Raw genomic sequence first — 5,731 nt, 5'->3', positions numbered from 1 at the left:
ATACCAAATGGTTAAGTGTTTGTCTTCACACAGTCTGCTTGCTTGGGAATTAAAAAAAAAAAAAATCAGTGAAAAAAGTAGAGATAAAATCTAAGCATAACTCATATCTAGACTCTAATTCATTATTATTAAAATCCAAGTTTAATTACAGTGATAAATTATTATTATTCTAAAGGGTCAAGCCTCTTTAGAGTCCTTCAATTACTTCACTTAGGAAAATAACTATAATTTCTTCTTTAAAATACCAAAATTAACCAAAATACTACTAATTCTCTGGGAACCAGGGAAAAGGGAGTCTAGAGCACAATCACATATAAGCATGTGTAGTTAATATATTTTTAGCATCTATAAGGAAGTAAGTTTTTTTTCTTGGACAAAAGAGTCTGTTTGATATAATCTGTTTCCACTTTTTCAATAAAAATATGTTGGATTTTTTTTAACACTTTTACCTTCTTTCTATTTCTAAAATTGTCCAAAGGCAATGTGATTTTTGTAAAATGTCTTAATGGTTCAAAAATCACTTGACTGCCAATGTCTAATTCTAAACCTGATGTTCTGGAGAAATGTATGGCCTAAACCATGCCAGAATGTCTTGTTTTATGTTTAAATGGTCACAGATTTAATAATGGGCTACAAAAAAGGGGGGGGGCTTGCATTTAACTACATCCTTTATTTTTCAAGCACTCATCCAAGCATGCACAAACACAGGGGAATGCCATGCACTTTAAATCCATGAACATCATGGAAAAGGCCCATTCTGGTCTCTGTACACATTAACAAATTATTACCCATTAGGTCAATGCAGAAATTAATTGTGGGATTCTTTTCAAATCCACATTGTTTCCTGGCTCTGTTGCAGGCCACTCAATTAGACACCTCTCAAGGCCTTTGTGCTGGACTAAACGCAGCTAATTGTTCTATTTCTGCATGGAGTGATTCATCTCCCAGATGTCTCAGACCTTTCAGCAGCTCTGCTCCACCAATATCTCGACATATGAAAATAGAGTCATTTGGGACCTAGGCAGAGGGGAGAGATTGGGAAGCAAATAGAGCAGGGTATTCTTTACCCCTGCCCTTTGGTATGATTAATCTTCAGTGAGAAAGGACTCCTGAATCATTCTCTTGACAGGACAGCCCCCTTGCCCTATCTGGCTTCCCATGTGAGGAGAGATGGATGAATGCTTCCTTTTTTCTCTTCCTCCAGGTGCAGCCCTATTCACACTCAAGCCTGACAGCACATAATAGAACAGTTTCTACTTGCCCGTTGCCTTAGCTCTGTATTCTTTTCTCCTCCACTGATTCTCATTTGTTGAATCCCAGTGACAAAGCCAGCCACACTGAAAATGCACAAAGACCCAAAGACAGTCACTCAATTCCTTGGAGCACTGGAGTAAATGTGTTTGTGTGTTTTCTTACAGGGAACGTTAACTTCAGAGTAAATCAATGGAGAAAGGTCCTTACACCTCTAAGTTATTGGGTTAACTTGTATTTTTTACTCTGACTTTCAACTTTCACCTTATCTTTGTATTGTTTTCCTCAACTTTCTTTACCTTTAGCGAATGTTGTCACTCGTCCATTTTAATAGTTGTATATACAGTAATGAAGCTCTGCAGAGAGAGAAGTCCAATAGAGAGAGGAGTCCAAACAGGAGAGGAGTCCTGTTATTTGTGTGGTTTCAACCATATTCAAAAGAACCAATAACTTATCATCATGGAATGTATTTTTTAGTTTTTACCCAGGTTGTCAAAAACATTCTGATTCAAAAATTGATGTGAAATTGGTACTTAAAACAATGTTTTAACTTGATGTGGACACATATCTAGATTTAGGCTGAGCCCTGCCAATAATAATTAAGTTAAACATTGGCCTTAGTTTGAGTTTCCTGAAAACAGACATTGAGAGTAGGATATGAGTGTACCTAGTTTATTTGGGAGATGATCACAGGAGTGAGGTTGGAATGATTCATGGAAGGGAAGGCAACCTAAAGAACCATATTAAAAATCTAAATTACCACTGTGGGCAGCTTGAACTAAGCCCCAGTAGGGAATTCTGGGAGCCCCTTTGCATGCAAGTCAAGAGTTATCCCATCTACAGAGCAGGAGAGCTGTAGTATTTTACACTGATTTCCATCAGCCAGTGGTCAAAAGTTGGTCCTACGAGACTGAATTAAACCTGTGTATCAGGTAGAGTATACTTGATCATTAAGTAGTCTTCAGGCTCATAAATGGAGATGTGGCTATTGACAGGCATCTTGGGACTTACCAGATGGCAGGGCACTAAGCAGAGTAGTGTCTCCCTCATCACTGCACTTTCTAAACTTGGGCAGGAATGATCACTGGCTTTGAGCTAATTAAAATCCTCCACTGCTCCTGCATCTATGAAAACTCTGACTTTGACCTGTAAGGTCCCTCTTGACTCTTCATTTTGTTTCATCAACATTTCTGGCTGAATTTCTCTGTCCTCTACTGAACTAGACAAACACCATGGCCAATTAGTCTAAAATCACAACTTTAAGAGACTCTATTTATTTGTTTATTTTTGCAAGTACAATACAAAGATTTTTTCCCCTGATCTGTTTGTGAGCAATTACTAACCTGATGTCCCAGAATCCCTGAGTATTTTAGTTTTATTTTATACATATAAGAACATTCTCTCAAATAATCGCAAGATACCTATCACAATCAGGAAATTAACATTGATGCATTTCTACCATGAATCCTCAAATCTCATTCAAGTCCCAATTGTCTCATTAATGACCAAAATCCATCCCTGCCAAACATCTCTTTTCCCTGAGATATTGAGGTCATCAAAAGCTTAAACACACATTGGTCAATAGTCAATGGAAAATAAGAGTACATTTTGATTGATTCAATTGCCAATGACTTACGAGCAAAGAAGCTTGAGAAAACTGAGCCTCTTGCTTCTCACCTACCATCCCAAATCTTAAGAATAACTGGCTGTCACAATGGTGCCAACTATATGAAGCAATGGACAGCATATTGCAATAGATAGTGAAGAAAACGAGATGCCTGGGCTTCAAGAGTTATTGCTTCCTTTGCATAGAGTAAATGAAGAGAGAAACAGAGCCCCTACTTAACCTCCAGTTATGCTGCCACTCATAACAGTAGTCCAGTAGATGTCCTGAACTCAGCATCCTGATTAGCAAATCTTTCTCGAACTTTTGGGAGGGGGTGGTGCATAGCGCTGAAATGAAAGATGGACAGAAAGTGCTTCCTTTCTACATACTCATTTTGATAGAGTCTAAGGGAGTTACAGCATGGCTCATTCATTCCTGCCTTTAATGGAGCAAAACAAACTTTAGTTCAACAAATAAAACATATGACAGTAAGTGTAAAGTTCTATGTGAAAGGGACAAAAAAATGGGCAAAATAACAGTGCATGAATAGGTTTCCTTTAAAAATTAAAAAGAGCTTTACAAATGAGATTTTTTTCTTGTTGACCTCCCCGGCATGTAGAGTTGGGAGTTTTATCTCAGGTCATTACACAGAGACCAATTCTCACCAGGTGCTTAGGGTCATGGGTTCAGTTCATTCATTGGTTCCACTTCCTTTGGGCTCAGTCAACTAAAGCAGTGCAGAAGAGAACTTAATAAAGGAAAGGAAATCCTACCAGGACCTGCTCTATGACATCTTAAGGTTTTAAACCTAATGCTTAGCCTCCTTATGCCTTCAGGTTAACCATATGTAAACAATTGCTACTTTTCACACAAGAAGCAGGTTACCTTTCAGTGGTGGACTGATTCCTTGGCCATAAAGTTTATAAGTCCACTGGCTAAGTTTATGAAGTACTCAGGCATCCTTTGGAAATGAAAGGTTCTGTGTAGTGGCAAGGGCTCTAGGGTGCAAAAGAGAGGAAACACAGCCAAGGAGCCTAAGTCTTATTAGCCAGATACATTACTTTTGCAATGAAATTAGACACATTCTAAGAGAATTAAGACTGACCCACAGCACTTGAGCTGGTAAAGCAGATGCCCTTGAGCTGGTAAAGCAGAGAGTCATTACATGCTTTGCCTCTGAGGGCTCTTAAGCATAGGAGAGCCTAGAGAAAGGCTGAATGGAGTAAAAATAAAACATATTCCATCCCAAAACTAGTGACTGAAACTAACAATATATATATATTTTTTTTTCTCACTGCAACATAAGTTGATGTTTTGGGCTGGGCTTAAGTAGGATTGCTCTTCTCTGCTCAGTAAGGTGTTGGTAGAGTTCACCCATTTTTTTTTTAAACACTAATTTTCTGCAAAGTCTTTACTTGCGAATTAACAGGCTTTCCCTTTCTCCATCGTTCCAGGACAAAAGACAAGTATTGTCAGGTATTGATAGTAATAAAGCTGAATTCCCTTTAAGAATTTGATATGCTAACAGGCAAAAGCTCATACATAATGGTTAGTTATGCTATGAGTTTTGTGAGAAGCTGGAAGACAACCCCACAAACTCAGAACAAGAAACCCAGTCTCCAAATTTCTGGAATACAATTCCTCTTGAACCTTTTTATCAAAGACTAATTTCTAAAAATAACCAGGTAATTAGAAGAGGTTTGTCTCACCAATGGACTTATCTGATATTTCCTCCTTATCGTGAGCTGAATGGCATGACAGAGCAGAGGCAAAGAGGTGTACAATCAATTCTCAAGGTATTAAGTCAAAAAGGTCAGAGCTTCCACAGCATGGCAACAGCTTTGCAGATGCCCACGTCATGATAGTTGAAATAACAAAGCCCAGCAAAGGTTAGAGCCGAGAGTGCCAAAACGCCTGCTTTGACAGCTTTCTGCAAAGCATCCCCTCGAACGTAGTCAGTAACCACTTGTCCAAGGCCCCAGTGACTGTGGAGAGTGAGGGCCGCAGCCAGGGAGTAGTCCATCGCAGAGCCAGGATTCAAATAAGCAGCTGGAATTAGGCCCAGGAGCAAAACACTGACAACCCTCTCACCAGTCCAGTGGAGAGATGCAGCCTTAGAACCAGAATAGTGGTTGGGTGACAGGTGAATATGCTGTGTTCTACACCATCCTGGGGCAGGCTGGTCCTGAAGAAATGCTGAGACCTGAACAGGTCTGACCACGGGAATTCGGACAAACAGAGCTCGGCCTCCTTGGGCACCGTACAGGACACCCAGCCTCCAGAGACTCGCCATCGCTATCCTGAAGCCTCAAGGTCACCCCGAGTTCACCCATTTTTTTGGGTGATGGTTGGATGGTTGGTGATTTGGTTGGTGGCTGATGGCCTCATTCACATGCCTGATGCCAGGGTTAATGGTAGTAGCTGGGTGCTGAGTCACTCATCCTCCAAGGCTAGGGGAGGTTCATTCACTTGGTGGTAGTAAGAGTTCCCAAGAATAGCAAGACAGGAAGAACCCCAGTTCTCAAGTACTTGTCATGCCTCTGTTTCTATCAGGTTTTCTAATTTCTCCTTGGCCATCACCTGTCACACGTCTAAATCTAGATTCAAAAAATAGAGAAATAAACTCCCCTTTCCTTGAAAGAAGCTGCAAAGTCTCATTGCAAAAAAAGGCATAGATGCAGGAAGAGAAAGTATATGTGGTCAGCCCTGCAACTGAGCATATAAGATTAAAAAAAATGAGAAGAAAGCTGAATATGTTCTCACCATAAATGCATTCAGATCCAAAGAAAATTCTGGAAGATAATACCAGTGGGAAATAGGGATGCCATATTTATTTTGGTATATAATTGCCACTATTGGAATCTTTCAGCTTAT

General features: G+C 39.8%; 1 pseudogene across 1 annotated transcript; it reads right to left on the bottom strand.

The window, feature by feature from the left end:
- Window positions 1-4,248: 4,248 nt before the first annotated feature.
- LOC309871125 (succinate dehydrogenase [ubiquinone] cytochrome b small subunit, mitochondrial pseudogene) lies at window positions 4,249-5,174 on the bottom strand (annotated as a pseudogene). Its single transcript has one exon. The product of its transcript is annotated as a succinate dehydrogenase [ubiquinone] cytochrome b small subunit, mitochondrial pseudogene (transcript).
- Window positions 5,175-5,731: the final 557 nt, after the last annotated feature.

The sequence above is a fragment of the Mustela nivalis genome (genome assembly GCF_964662115.1).
Source record: "Mustela nivalis genome assembly, chromosome: 8".
Lineage (NCBI taxonomy): Eukaryota > Metazoa > Chordata > Mammalia > Carnivora > Mustelidae > Mustela > Mustela nivalis.
Note: the sequence above shows the minus strand (reverse complement) of the source record. Positions and strands in the feature narration are given on the sequence as shown.